At 40.1% G+C, this 16,750-nt stretch overlaps 1 long non-coding RNA gene across 1 annotated transcript in view; it reads right to left on the bottom strand.

Moving 5' to 3' along the window:
* LOC141100274 (uncharacterized) overlaps window positions 1-16,750 on the bottom strand; it is a 71,496-nt gene that overhangs the window by 24,702 nt on the left and 30,044 nt on the right. Inside the window, exon 2 of the long non-coding RNA XR_012234665.1 lies at window positions 15,957-16,099. This is a non-coding gene — a long non-coding RNA (uncharacterized lncRNA). The remainder of the gene's footprint in view (window positions 1-15,956; window positions 16,100-16,750) is intronic.

The following is a 16,750-nucleotide window of genomic DNA, read 5'->3' as shown; positions in this document are numbered from 1 at the left end:
TCATCAGCTCAGCACACAAAAAATAAGCCCTCACCCAGCCCCAGATCATGAAAAATGGAGACGATAGTGGGTTTCGAAAAATGACACAATTTAAAAAAAAAAATATTTTAAAACAATTTTTTTTTCCACCACATAAATAAAAAGCAACCTAGACATGTTTGATGTCTATGAACTCGTAATGACCTGGGGAATCATAATGGCAGATCAGTTTTAGCATTTAGTGAACACAGTAGAAAAAAAAAACAATTGTGGAATTGCACTTTTTTTTGCAATTTCACAGCACTTGGAATTTTTTTTTTTCTGTTTTCCAATACACTATATGGTAAAACAATGCATTGTTCAAAAGTACAACTCGTTCTGCAAAAACAAGCCCTCACATGGCCATATCAATGGAAAAATAAGTTATGGCCCTGGGAAGAAGGGTAGCAAAAAACGAAAAGGCAAAAATGGAAAATGGCCCGGGGGTTAAGAGGTTAAGTTCTCAGTCCAGAGCACCGCCATTCTTCTCCACAGCTCCACTGTTACCATGCATAGTTGAATCACTTACCCTTGTTTGGATGTTCAAGATTGCTGAATTGTTCATTTGAACTATCTGTATAGTATCCCGAGAGGCATACCACCACTACAGTATGGCCAATGCAGTGCCCTTGTTACATAGTGTACATGAAATGATAGCATTTACCATACAGCTGTATTCAGTATGGGATTATTTAGGTAATACTTATGGAAAATCAATAGACTCAGCCAGGCATGATGTGTATGCTGTTTAGCAATCTTCTGTTGTGTTCTTTGCATGCCAGGATTACCAGATTACCATTTGCAATAATCTTGCTGTTACCATGGAGATTTGGAATGCCCTTCATCCTTGCCAGGTTGTAATCAGAAAAGCTGATGTAAATAAGTAGTTAAGATTAGATTAGGGAATTTGATTTGAGCATTTAACTAAAGTCGACCATACAGTTGACAGAGCTTGTGGTCAAATGTATGCTTGTCATTTATTTAATGAGGGAAGCGTCCAACATGCCTAATCCTAGTTTTTGATCTAGTGTGTATTGTCAGCTTTATATCATTTTCATCCCCTTCCCACCTGAACCAGTGTAAAGGTCCCTTCACATTTAGTGATGCACCAGCGATCCCGACAATGATACGACCCGGTCAGGATCGCTGGTGCATCACTAAATGGTCGCTAGTGAACTGCCACACAGGCAGATCTCACAGCGATGCAGCAGCGATACAGCGGTCGTTACTTACCTTTCAGACAAGGTGATCCTGACGTCCTCCCGCCCACGTGTCGCTCGTCGGCGCCAGCAGGAAGCAGCCGATGAGAAATGGAGCTGCGCGATCAGCGACAGACAGCGAGGGAGCCTGTCGGAGGTAAGTATCGAACATAGCGATATCGCTGCTGCGTCACCAAATCGGTGATGCTTTAGCAATATCGCTATGTGTAAAACCTCCTTTAGCATTTTTTATTTAGTTTTTCTCCCCTTCTTCCAACATCCCTAACTTTTTATTTCACCTTACCATATAATTGTCAGAAAAATAGAAAAATTCGAAGTGGAGTTACATACAGTTGTGTGAAAAAGTGTTTACCCTCCTTTTACATGTTTATCACACTTAAATGTTTCAGATCACCAAACAAATTTAAATATTAGACAAAGATAACACAAGTAATTACAAAATGCAGTTTTTAAATTAAGGTCTTTATTATTAAGGGAAAAAGAAATGCAAACCTACTGCGCTCTATGTGAAAAAGTGATTGCCCCCTAAATATAATAACTGGTTGGGCCACCCTTAGCAGCAACAACTGCAATCAAGCATTTGTGATAACTGGCAATGAGTCTTTTACAACTCCCTGAACAAATTTTGGCCCACTCATCTTTGTAAAATTGTTGTAATTCAGCCACATTGGAAGGTTTCCGAGCATGGACCACCTTTTTAAGGTTATGCTACAGTATCTCAATCAGATTAAGGTCTGGAATTTGACTAGGCCACGCCAAAGTCTTAATTTTGTTTTTCTTAAAGCGAACCTGTCAGTAGGATTATGCTCAGTAAACCACAGACATTGTTGGCGCCGTTATACTGATTAAAATGATACATGGAGTGACGAAATTCATCTTGTGGTTGTTGTTTAATCTTTATCTTCAGTTTTCAGTTAATGAGTCTCATGCTTCGGGGCGGCCTGTGAGGGGGTCTTTATGTGGTCTCTGGTTAGATATTTATCCTTATGGCAGGTCACTGATCCCTCACTGACCTGCCCATTATTTTACATACTGCATATCATATTGTTCGAAAAAAAAAAAAGATAAGTAACATTCATCAGGCATGCACTGTCAGCACCTGTGTTGTAGCATGATACAATCCATAATATGCATATTTTCATTTGATTTCTTCATAATTATTTTTTCAAATTAAAGATTTTATTGAGAAATTTTTTGATAAGTCAAAGAAGTATAACAAACAATAGCAATATACTTAACAATATACAAATCAGACAATAAAACCGAAAAGAAAAACAATGAGATGCACCGCTCCTACTGTCAATGTTATTAGCGGAAGCAGGTATAGGCTGATGGGAGTAATAGTCCCATCAGCCGCCACCTGGTGTCATTGTTCTCACTTGAATACAACTCTCATCATTCTCCCCTGCCTGCTCGCACTGATCACCAGCAGAGCAGGTTAGAATGAGAGCCGTCTTCAGCACCCAGTGCTGGGGAACAGCGATTACTGTACCGCTGCTTCCCTGGTGCCCATCCATGTGGTATTGAGGCGACACATGGGCGGCATACAGTTGCCGCAAGTGTTACACACACATGGACAAACATACACATGGACTGACATCTTCGGTATAGGTTTTTCTACTACCAGAAATGTCAGGACGTGTGAAATTGGCCTTAAAGAGCATGTCGCAAGTGGTTTAAAATTAGAGTAGAATCATCCATGGATGGACCTGTAAAGGGGGGAGTTAGAAAGGAGTCTCAAAGGCAACCATTTCTTAGCGATCTTGTTCCTTTCTTCTTGATCGTGGTAATCAACATTTTCATACATTGGGATAATTTTTTTTTCCCAACAAAATTATATGGCAAAATCCAATGATAATATGCATATTAAACATTGTATCATGCTACAGCACTGGCGCTGCCTGATGAATGCTAATTTTTTTTTCCCAAACAATATGATATGCAGTATGTAAAATAGGGGGCAGGTCACTGAAGGATAATAAGTCATACAGATGAATATGTAAGCAGAGCACCACATAAAGACCCCCCTCAGGCTGCTCTGGAGCACGAGAATCTCATTAACTGAAAACTGCAAATACAGATTAACCCCTTCCTGACATGAGACGTACTATCCCGTCCATGGGACCCGGGCCCCTATGCCCATGGACGGGATAGTACGTCTACCGCGATCAGCGGCGCCCACGTGGTGAGCGCCGCTGATCGCGGCCGGGTGTCAGCTGATTATCACAGCTGACACCCGGCACAATGTGTCAGGGGCGGTCATGGACCGCCCTTGCACACCGCGATCAAACATGATCGCGGTGTACCGGGAGTTAAAGAGAAGCATCGGCAGGGAGGGGGCTCCCTCCGTGCTTCCCTGAGCCCCCCACGGCAGCGCAATGTGCAGCGCTGCTGCCGGGGGCTCCTTTCCTGCAGGCCCCCGAATCCAAGATGGCGACGGGGGCCTTCGGGGGCCTGCAGGAAGCTGGCTTCCTCAGTGCCTGCAAAGCGCAGGCATGAGGAAGCCTTCTGCAGTGCCTGTGACAGATTGCTGATCTGTCTGTGATGTGACAGATCAGCGATCTGTCACAGGACAGTGATGTCCCACCTGGGACTATTTAATAAAGTAAAAAAAAAAAAAAAAAAAAAAAAAAAGTGTTAAAATAAATTTAAAAAAAAAAAAAAAAAAAAAAAAAAAAAAAAAAAAAAATCGCCAAATAAATTAGAAAAAAAAAAAAAAAAAAAAAATATTCCCCCAAATAAATCCATTTAGAAATAAAAAAAACAAAACAATAAAAGTACACATATTAGGTATTGCTGCGTCCGTAACGACCCGCCCTATAAAACTGTCCCATTAGTTAACCCCTTTAGCTAACCCCTTAAAAAATAAAAAACGAAGCAAAAAATGATTTATTATCATACCGCCAAACAAAAAGTGTAATAACGCGCGATCAAAAAGACGCATATAAATATCCATGGTACCGCTGAAAACATCATCTTGTCCCGCAAAAAACGAGCTGCCACACAGCATCATCCGCAAAAAAATAAAAAAGTTATAGCTCGCAGAATAAAGCGATGCAAAAATAATTATTTTTTATATAAAATAGTTTTCATTGCATAAAAGCACCAAAACATAAAAAACGACCTAAATGAGGTATCACTGTAACCGTACTGACCCGAAGAATAAAACCGCTTTATCAATTTGATCGCACGCGGAACGGTGTAAACGCACCCCCCCAAAAGAAATTCATGAAACGCTGGTTTTTGTTCATTCTGCGTCCCAAAAATCGGAATAAAAAGCGATCAAAAAATGTCACGTGCCCGAAAATGGTACCAATAAAAACGTCAACTCGTCCCGCAAAAAATAAGACCTCACATGACTCGGTGGGTCAAAATACGGAAAAATTAGAGCTCTCAATATGTGGTGATGCAAAAACTATTTTTACAATAAAAAGCGTCTTTTAGCGTCTGACAGCTGCCAAACATAAAAACCGCCATAAATAGTAAATCAAACCCCCCGTTATCACCCCATTAGTTAGGGAAAAATAATAAAATAAAAAAAATGTATTTATTTCCATTTTTCCGTTAGGGCTAGGGCTAGGGTTAGGGCTAGGGTTAGGGTTAGGGCTGAGATTAGGGTTAGGGGTGTGTTGGGGTTCGGGTTGGAGTTAGAATTGGGGATTTCCACTGTTTGGGCACATCAGGGGCTCTCCAAATGCAACATGGCGTCTGATCTCAATTCCAGCCAATTCTGAGTTGAAAAAGTCAAATGGTGCTCCTTCCCTTCCAAGCTCTGCCATGCGCCCAAACAGTGTTTTACCCCCACATGTAGGGTATCAGCCTACTCAGGTCAAATTGCAAAGCAATTTTTGGGGTCCAATTTCTCCTGTTACCCTTAGGAAAATAAAAAATTGGGGGCAAAAATATCATTTTTGTGGAAAAAAATGATTTTTTTATTTTCACGCCCGAGCGTTATAAACTTCTGTGAAGCACTTGGGGGTTCAAAGTGCTCACCACACATCTAGATAAGTTCCGTGGGGGGCCTAGTGTCGAAAACGGGGTCACTTGTGGGGAGTTTCAATAGTTTAGGTACATCAGGGGCTCTCCAAAACGCACATGACACCCGCAGACCATTCCATCAAAGTCTGCATTCCAAAATGTCACTGCTTCCCTTCCGAGCCCCGACGTGTGTCCATACAGTAGTTTTCTCCCACATATGGGGCGTCAGCGTACTCAGGACAAATTGGACAACAACTTTTGGAGTCCAATTTTTCCTGTTACCCTTGGGAAAATGAAAAAATTGGGGACTAATTGATCATGTTTGTGGAAAAAATACGATTTTTTTTATTTTCATGCCCGGGCATTATAAACTTCTGTGAAGCCCTTGGGGGTTCAAAGTGCTCACCACACATCTAGATTAGTTCCTTATGGGGTCTCGTTTCCAAAATGGGGTCATTTGTGGGAGGTTTCCACTGTTTAGGTACATTAGGGGCTCTCCAAAGGCAACATGACACCCGCAGACCATTCCATCAAAGTCTGCATTCCAAAACGTCACTACTTCCCTTCCGAGCCCCGACGTGTGCCCATAGAGTAGTTTTCTCCCACATATGGGGTATCAGCATACTCAGGATAAATTGGACAACAACTTTTGGGGTCCAATATCTCCTGGTACCCTTGGGAAAATAAAAAAATGGTGACTAAAAGATCATGTTTGTGGAAAAAATACGAATTTTTTATTTTCACGCCCGGGCGTTATAAACTTCTGTGAAGCACTGGGGGGTTCAAAGTGCTCACCACACATCTAGATAAGTTCCTTGGGGGGTCTAGTTTACAAAATGGTGTCATTTGTGGGGGGTTTCCACTGTTTAGATACATCAGGGGTTTTCCAATCGCGACATGGTGTCCGATCTCAATTACAGCCAAAAACGTCAAATGGCGCTGCTTCCCTTCCGAGCTCTGCCATGCGCCCAAATAGTGGTTTACCCCCACATGTGGGGTATCAGCGTACTCAGGACAAATTGCACAATAACTTTTAGGGTCCTGTTACCCTTGGGAAAATAAAAATTGGGGTGAAAAAAAATCATATTTTTTCCACAAAAATGATCTTAATTGTACCGCTGTATGTTATAAACTTCTGTAAAGCCCTTGTGGGTTCAAAGTTCTCACCACATATCTAGATAAGTTCCTTGGGGGGGTCTAGTTTCCAAAATGGGGTCACTTGTAGGGGGTTTCCACTGTTTAGGTACATCAGGGACTCTCCAAACGTGACATGGCGTCCGATCTGAATTCCAGCCAATTTTGCATTGAAAAAGTCAAACGGCGCTCCTTCCATTCTGAGCTCTGCCATGCACCGAAACAGTCGTTCCCCCCCACATATCAGGTATCAGCGTACTCAGGACAAATTGCACAATAACTTTTGCAGTCCAATTTCTCCTGTTACCCTTGGTAAAATAAATAAAATTGAACCTGAAGTATTTTTTTGTGAAAAAAAGTTAGATGTTCATTTTTTTTTTTTAAATATTCAAAAAAATTCCTGTGACGCACCTAAAGGGTTAATAAACTTCTTCTGATTATATCCCATTTAGAAAATGTACCATTTATAAAAACTGTTTCCTCTCATTTAGCCTGCGTCTGATCAGTACTGTGGTTTCTGTATGATCTGCAGTCTTAAGATGGCTAGTAACACCTTACCATTGTTAACCCCTTCGCCCCAACACCTGTTTTCACCTTCCTGACCAATTTTTACATTTCTGACCACTGTCACTTTATGAGGTTATAACTCTGGAACGCCTCAATGTATCCAATTGATTCTGAAAACGTTTTGTTTGTGACATATTGTACTTCATGATAGTGGTAAAATTTCTTGGCTATGACTTGCGCAAATTTGTGAATAAATGGAAATTTTTCCAAAAGTTTTTAAAATTTCTCAATTTTCAAACTTTTCATTTTTATATCTCAGAAAATAGTTAATAAATAACATTTCCCATATGTCTACTTTACATCAGCACAATTTTTGAAACATAATTTTTTTTCTTAGGAAATTATAAGAGTAAGGTGCGGAGCATGCGGCTTCATGTATTGCTATGCGGCCGCATACTCTGATCCGAGTGCCGGCGGCAGTGTCGGGTATTAACATGCGAGACTCGGCCGTGTTTCTTGCATATGTGATCCCGGCCTTAATGGTTGACCAGCGATTTCTAATTTTTACAACAAAATTTGCAAAACCATTTTTTAGACTCCACCTCCCATTTGAAGTGACTTTGAGGGGTCTATATGACAGAAAATACCAAAAAGTGACACCATTCTAAAAACTGCACCCCTCATGGTACTTAAAACCACATTCAATAAGTTTATTACCCCTTCAGGTGCTTAACAGGAATTTTTGGAATGTGCAAGGAAAAAAATAGACATTTACCTTCCTTTCACAAAAATTTTCCTTTAGACCTAATTTTTTTTTAATTTCGCAAGGGTAACAGGAGAAAATGGACCATACAATTTGTTGTGCAATTTCTCTTGAGCATGCCAGTACCCCACATGTTAGGGAAATCTACTGTTTTGGCACACAGCAGGGAAGGAGCGCCATTTTACTTTTCGAATGTAAAATTTGATGGAATAATGTTTGAAGATCCCTGTGATGTGCCTAAATAGTGTAAACCCGCAACAAGTGACACTATTTTGGAATCTAGACCCCTTAGGGAACTTATCTAGATGTGTATTGAGCACCTTGAACCCACAGGTGCTTCACAGAAGTTTATAACAGAGCTGTGAAAAAGATAAAATCACATTTTTCCCATATAAATCTTTATTAGCTCCAAATTTTACATTTTCATAAGGGTAACAAGATAAATTGCTCCATACAATTTGTTGTGCAATTTATCCTGTGTACACCGATGCTCAATATGTGGAGGAAAGCAACTGTTTGGTTGCACGGTAGGGCTTGGAAGGAAAGGAGCTCCATTTTACTTTTTGAACATAGCATTTACTGGATTAATTAGCGGATGCCATGTTGCGTTTGGAGAGCCCCTGATGTGCCTAAACAGTGGAAACCCCCGCAAGTAACACTATTTTGGAAATTAGACCCCTTTGGGAACTTATCTAGATATGTATTAAGCACCTTGAACCCATAGCTGCTTCACAAAAATTTATAACGTTAAGCCGTGAGAGTAAAAACATTACATTTTTCCCACAAAAATCTTTTTTGGCTCCAAAGTTTGTATTTTCACAAGGGTAACAGGAGAAAATGGACCCCAAAAAATGTTTTGCAGTTCCTCCTGATTTCACTGATATCCCATATGTGGTCAAAACTATTTTTGAGGCACAGTGCAAAGCTGTAAAAAATGCGTACGCTTGTAAAATACTTAGGACTAGTTACCAGATAAAAATGTAGTGGTTTATTTGAATTCTTCCATCAAAGAAAAGATTATTACAGAAAAACATAAAAATAGGTGCATGATTATAAAGAGATTGTGCATTAGTTCATAGCATGTATTCTTCTCTCTCTGGGATCTCACATGGCGTCTGTCTCTCTTAGGCTTCTTACGTAGTAAAGTTACATATCAGCTGTCTGTCCATTCAATGCTATGTCCCTGCAGAGATGACATCCTCGCGTCTGTGTCTCATGATGGGGAGGGAGCTAGAGCGACCTCTAGAGTTAGCCATGAATTATATACGTCTCTTAAAGCACGTGATCTCTGTGTATATGGAGTTGACCTTTTACCATGAGCTAAACTTAAATATGTAGTGGAGTTGACATTTAACATGAGCTAAACTTCCAAGAATAACCTATGTAGTGTCAGCTAAAGCAATGTACAGAACTGAGTGTAATAAGAAATGAACAACCAAATTATTAATATTTAACAAAAGCTCAGAAGGGAAGTAGCACCATATTACAGTGCAGATTTTGCTGCACTGGTTTGAGGGTGCCATGTTACATTGGCAAAGCCCCTGAGGTGCCAGAACAGCAGAACCCCCCAATAAGTGACCCCATTTTGCAAACTAAAGCTCTCAATTAATTCATCTTGGGGTACAGTGATTATATTGACACCACAGGTGTGCTACAGCATTTTATATCATTGGGCAGTGAAGAAAAAATAATTTACATTTTTACCACCAAAATTGTGTTAGCCCCAAATTCTACATTTTCATACTGGGAAAATGGTAAAAATGGCACCAAAATTTGTCCCACAATTTCTACTGAATGTAGAAATACCCCATATATTGCTGTACAGTACTGCTTAGCCATACGGAGTGACTCGGGAGGGATGGAGCGCTATTTGCCTCCTGAAGCACAGATTTTCCTAGAATAGCAAAAGACAAATATGTAAGCGGGAACTGCCCACTATATTAAATTAGCTGGGATCACCCTATGCATATCATAAACGATAAGCCACACCAAAGTATTAACAGTATATGCACATAAAAACAGATCACCAAAAAAAATATACACATTTCTATTGAAACACAACACACAAATCATTTAAAAACATTTAAAAATTTCCATAATAGATATTGGATGAAAGGATCCACAATAGAGAGTACAATAGTCAGAGAGACCTACATGTAAGAGGATAAAAATTTTGATGGGAGTGCTTCTTTAACCCCTTCCCGACATGCGCTGTACATGTACAGCTCTGCAGGAGCTGCGTTCCCGCAAACAGCAGTACATGTACGGTGGCACAAGCATGCGGTCTCACGCTGAGCACCGCGGCGATCGGGTGTGGGTGTCATCTCTGTGTGAGTTCTGTCACCTCGCAGCAACACCCCCGGCAGAGTTCCTGTATCCGAGTGGCGTCTACCCTGATGCGCATTTCGGCTTGCACCTTCATCACAGGGTGGAGTCAGCAAGGAATGGTAAGCTCTAGTATAATGAGCCAATCATGTATGGGGGGGTGGTAGGGCCGGCCAATCACAGGTGGAAGTATTAAGCGACGCACGTCACACGCCGACGTGAGTGAGTAGCCCCGGCGACCACGTCATGCGTCCGACGACGTCATAATCACGTGAGTTATCACATGACCAGAAGTCATCGGAGGCATAGAGACGCGGTCGGCAAGGGAATCCAGGCGCCTCAGCGTGTGCGTGCTTACAGCATTCTCCCTGGAATATGTGAGTGAAGAATATAAGGATAGAATACAAGACATATGCCTATAAAATTAAGCACCTGGACGGAATAAATAATACAATATATATCCTGCAGAGAGTAATGGCAACGAGAATGCACAACATGTATAATATTGCAATGCCAAAAGAGATAATGGTAAAACAAAGTAAAAATAATATACAAAATAAAATAAATACCAATAATAATAGTATATAACAATGATGGAATAAAATTAAATGAGATGTGTAAAAAATTAGTAAAAATAACGATTATGTGAAGGATTTATGTGAAAAATAAATATCATATATTAGCACTAAAAATGACGACAAGTGAAAAAGCAATTGTGAAGATACCATATAAAGTGCACCAAAACAAAGGGAAGTGAATTATACTAGACGATAAAAAACTAAACAGAATTGATTGTTGCACTGATGGAAGAGATGGAAAAGGGGAGGGAGGGAGGGGAATGAAGTGGCCAGGAATATACATGTATATGGTACGAGGATTTGGGCGTGGTACATAGCTGACATCTTTTTGATCTGGAGGGATCCTCGGATACTTTCGATTAGTTTATGGCATCTCAACAATCGGAATATTCATTTGACTTACCATGCGGACCCTGATACCATTGATTTTTTGGATGTTAAAATTAAACAGGATAATACTAACATACAACATACTTCAAACAGATTTATATTGTAAACCGACTTCAGTTAATAGCTTGTTACACGCTTTTTCTGCCCACCCTATGCTTATGATCAATGCTATCCCCACCGGCCAATTTCTTTGATTGCACCGCATTTGTTCCTCTGATGTGGATTTTACTAAACAAGCTCAGGATCTTAAAATACGCTTACGAGAGCGGGGCTATAGCCAAAGGTCCATAAAAAGGGCGTATCACCGAGCTAAATACTCGCCACGACATGAACTGCTTTATTCAACCAAACATCTAGTGATAATCAGATCAGATTTATTACGAAGTTCCACGCACAAGTTGATGCTATGAGGGAATGTCTTAATAATTCATGGCCGATTTTGCTTGCAGATCCAACACTATCCCTTTATCTTTCTAATAAACCGCAGAATACTTTTCGTCGATCCAGAAATTTATATGACAATTTAGTCAGGAGTCATTATTAAACCATTTCACCATCTTCATTTCTGGATAATTATCCTTTGCAAGTAGGCTGCTCCCCATGTGGCAGATGTGTGGCATGCCCGAATGTTGAACCTGCTGATTCTTTTTCCAACTCAACTAATTCAAAAAGTTTCCGGATAACACCATCTATAACATATATGACTAAAGCTGTCATACTATGCTACGTGTCCATGCCCAAAAATATACGTAGGCCTAACCACCAGACAGCTTAAAGTGCGTATTCAGGAGCACGTTCTCGGAATTATAGCTGCAGAAGATGAATCTACGCTTTAAACCATACCTAAACATTTTAGGACATGCCACAACTGTGATGCATCACTTTTTAAAGTACAAGGTATTGATAAGATTGCCACGTATATCAGGGGTGGAAATATTAGCCGCCACCTCGCACAAAAGGAGACTAAATGGATATGGACCCTGAATACTGTCCATCCTCATGGCCATAATGAACACAATACTTTTGTCCCTTTTCTCTGACCACCTGTGATGGTCAACGTGTGACTAGACACACTGCCTCCAGCAGGGTGAATTTCTATTGCACACGTCACCCTGGATACACTGCCTCCAGTAGGGCGAATTTAAATAATATAACGTGCGGCCGGATACACCGCCTCCAGCAGGCGAATTTCAGAATTACACGTGTAACTGGATACACCGCCCCCAGTAGGGCGAATTTAAATAATAAGGGGAAGCACCAAGGAAACTGATTCAATGGAGGGCCCTGCGATAGGGAACAGGGACATGGAGACCTCCTGCACTCCCCTGAGCCAGTCTCTACACTCCTAACAGTCCCTATACAGGCTCCGCACCTGTCACCGAGCTGGAACCTAAGAACCCTAGCTCGCCCTGCACCTAGCCCTTTCTAATGAAATGGACGGTGCAGAAACTAATCCCACCACTGCACTGAAACATACAAAAGGAAAGTTACAAAACAGGGGTAACACCTCTTAGCTTTGCTCTGTTGCTATTGCTCCCAGCAACAGAGTCCACAACCAGAATGCAGCTTTCCTTCAGAATAGCAGTCACTTCACCAAGCTTTGTCAGAGCTGCAAGGAACTCTCTCTAGCTCCTTCCACACCAGTACTCTGACTGAGCTGCCAGGAACTCTCTCTAGCTCCTTCCTCCACCAAGGATGGTTGGAAATGTCCACCATCACCAAAAGTGATTGCAACCTCCTGACACTCTTCTATAGGTAAGAGCCAGCAATCACACCTGCTTCATAATCACGTGCACTAACTAAAGTAACAGAGTGCAATGACCCTAACGGCCACCGGGGGCAAAACTAGAACTGAAACCACCACAGTGCAATGACCCTAATGGCCACCGGGGGCAAAACTATCTTTAAGCACACAGCTTAAAGAAAAAAAAAAAAAAAGGTTACTAGTGCTTTTATCTGTCATAATCCAAACTGGATCATGACACCACCATATGCTATTTGTATTTATTGTATTTACCTTATTTTGCTCTTATTTGTTTTTATGTATTTTAGCCAATATTTTTTATTGTCTTATATGTTGTCCTTCTATTTTATTATAGATTCTCTTCTATATATTGTTCTATGCCTTGTGTTTGGATCAGAAGATATTGACGCCATCTATTGCATCGTTGCAGTTATCTACTTCATATAACTTTTTCCTCGTACCATATATTCTCCTGCCACTTCATTCCCCTCCCTTTTTCCATCTCTTCCATCAGTGCAATAATCAATTATGTTTAGTTTTTTATCGTCTAGTATAATTCACTTCCCTTTGTTGTTTTGGTGCACTTTATAGGTTATATTCACAATTGCCTTTACACTTGTCATCATTTTTAGTGCTAATATATGATATATGATATTTCTTTTTCACATATATCCTTCACATAATTATTTTTACTAATTTTTTACACATATCATTTAATGTCATTCCATCATTGTCATATACTATTGTTATTGGTATATTATTTTTAGTTTATGTTTTACCATTATCTCTTTTGGCATTGGGACATTATACATGCTGTGCATTCCAGTTGCCATTATCCTCTGCAGCATATATAATGTATTATTTATTCCATCCAGGTGCTCATTCTCATAAGCATATGTCTTGTATTCTATCCTTATATTCTTCACCCACATATTCCAGGGAGAATGCTGTACGCAAGCACACGCTGAGGTGCCTGGGTTCCCTTGCCGACCGCATCTCTATGCCTCCAATGACTTCTGGTCACGTGATAACTCACGTGATCGTGACGTTGTCGGCCACATGACGCGGTCGCCGGGGCTACTCACTCGCGTCGGCGTGCGTAGTTTCATGCCTCCTCCCTGTGATTGGCCTGCGCTACCACACACCCCCATACATGATTGGCTCATTATACTATTTAGAGCTTACCATTCCTTGCTGACTCCACCCTCGGACGAAGGCGCAAGCCAAAACGCGCGTCAGAGTGGACGCCACTTGGATACAGGAGCTCTGCATTTAAATGCAAATGTACTACCTCCATTATTGAATGACTTACTTTCTTTGGTGATCCTATATCATATACTATTGGTCCACTATGATATGTGCACTGCTCTATTTACCGTATGTGCTTGATATTTTTTGAGACTTTTTTTTGTCTCTTCTAATATGGACCTCCTTTACATAGCGTTCCAACACATTGAATGCTGCACTCTCACTTTATTTATCAGCCATATTACGATTATGTTGTTGGCTATATTATTTGAGTAATCACAATTACATCATGTTAGTCTTATTTTTGCACTTTTTCTAGTAGTACCTAACATGGATCTTTTTCATAATGTTCTAACACATTAAAAAATGCACTGTCACTCCATTTATTAGCTATATTATGATTGTGTTATCGCCTACAGCATTTGTATAACTACAATTACGTCTAGTAAGTCTTTTTGGCACGCCTTCTAATATTACCCAATGGGCATGCGTCCTATTTTTATAGGTGTTTTACAGATAGTTTTTACCATTGTGTTGTCACCCCTGTTGCTGTCTACTTTCAATAAAGACAATTTTGTTATTATTGGGACATTTTGGTCGGTTTCTATTGCTCTTTCCCCCCCCTCCTTTCTCATGGTGATTTTTCCTGACTGTCCTTTTCATTTTGCATGGTCTGGACTGTTGGGTTATACGATTTGTACTATTGGAGTATTATTATTAATATATACACACACACACATACATATGTATGTGTGTACACCCATCTATAGACTTTTTAGTGTTCTCTTATTTGCTGTCTGCTTCTCTCAATGTAGTATTTCACTGATGACTGAGAGAATTAGGAAGAGCAGCTCATTAGTATGTGGGTGAAAGTATGAAACTATAAAGTACATATGAGTGGTTACATGATGACAACTCAAACCAGTTAAGCTATGTATAGGATGGGGCGCCAATCTGAATTTTTGCCTCGGGTGCAGAAAAACCTAGATTCACCTCTGCATATAAGGCTTTGTTCAGATGCATGTCAAGGAATTTTCATGTATAAAAAAATGGTATGAGTGCAATCAGTATTTTAGATCTGAGCTTCATCAGTGTTTGGTCTGTGTGTCAGTTTTTACCATTAGGGTTTCAGAAGTGATTTTTAAGTGTGGAAAAATAGATAAATAAATTTGCAAGCTTCTCAAAATCTTTCTAATGTTAATCACAGACAGCACATGGACTGCTGGGATTTTCACCTACCAGTATTGCTACTTTTCATCCGTGGCACTGATACAAAATGGACATGTCTCCATGATTTTTGCATGAACACACGGTCCACAAAAAACTCGGCAATGTGAACAACCCTAAATACTATCTGAGATAATCATGGATGGTCACCAGATGAATCAGCATCTTGCTAACTTGTTGGGCGATCGCTGGAATGTTTAAACTGACCAATAGAGATGATAGAATTTCGAATCAATTTCATGGGATTCACCGGTCCTGGCGAGTTAGGAAAATTTATGATTCAATTAGCATGGATCGCTAAGATAAGGGCTTGGCGCCATTTCACATATTTCCACTTTGCAAGATTGCATCGGCCATATAGCAGGCTCATATGATATTAGGCACGGCTGCATTGGATTTTCCATGATGCCTTGCAGCTACCATATCACAAGGTCTAGCTCAGTCAATTAGGTTGGCTATTACAGCAACTATAAAAGATGAGGTAGGAAAAGCAGTGGCCATTTTAGGGTTTTACAGTCTTAATATATGAGATCTGAGCACAGCTCTTCATTACAGATAGGCATATAAAGGCTAAACCAGGGTAGGGTACTACTGTGGCACTAAAGAACAGAGAAAATGGAAATGTATGTCTCAGTTTGTCAATAATAATACACAGATTAAAGTGGTAGGGAGGTCCATGACCTGCAGAGTCAGTGTGACTGTGAATTGATTCATCCAAGATACACAGCAGCACAGCATCATAAGAACACCACCATTTATTCTTCTAGACGCACGGCAAAAAAGGACAGTTTCAGCCTCCTTGGTCCGAATCTTTAACTTCTTACCTATTGTGTCTTCCTATTTCCATATAGAATGTAATCTTGCGAGCAGGATCTTCACTTCTCCTGTAACTGATGTTACGTTATATTGCAGTTATTGTTTGTTCATGTCCCCGTTTAATTGTAATTTGCCATGGAATATGTTGGCTCTATAGAAATAAATTTATTTATTTTAACAGTTGAAAATATGATGGATAACCTTTATACAAAACAGAAAGAGACTACAAAATAAACCTTAAAATCTAATAAGCCTGAAGTCCAGACAGATTATACCGTAACTCAGGAATCAGTTGTTCACACCAGACAAGGGAGAAAGCTTTCATGAATGTGTAATATGTGTGTTCTATATATGGATTTTAAATGGATTGAAATATAAAATTGCTGTGAAATATAACCACGTCCTTACTTGGTGGTTTCTTAATGGGAAAAAAATAAAGTCCCCATGGAAATAATGTGCCATTTTTCTGTGATTTGTGTAGCAAGTAGAGGTCATTACAGTCCTCAGAAGCCCTGTGCAAATCTCTCTGTTGAAATTCCATAGCTATGAATCATCTTTTAGAAAGTGCATTGCTTTATTGATGGGAAGGAACTTGAGCCCCAATGGCAATCCTGGTTATGCGGGGATTTGGCACTCCAGTTAGCAGAAAATTGAAGGGGATGTCAAGGCTTAGAATAACCTAGCTTCCTTTAAAAAAAAAATAGCATCACACCATGCCAACGGATTGGGCATGGTATTTCATCTCAATGGAGCGGATACATGACATATAGGAAAATGCTGTGCTTTTTTTAAGAAAATAGTC

The sequence above is a fragment of the Dendrobates tinctorius genome, unplaced genomic scaffold (assembly GCF_039654945.1).
Source record: "Dendrobates tinctorius isolate UK_male_01 unplaced genomic scaffold, ASM3965494v1 ptg000011l, whole genome shotgun sequence".
Lineage (NCBI taxonomy): Eukaryota > Metazoa > Chordata > Amphibia > Anura > Dendrobatidae > Dendrobates > Dendrobates tinctorius.
Note: the sequence above shows the minus strand (reverse complement) of the source record. Positions and strands in the feature narration are given on the sequence as shown.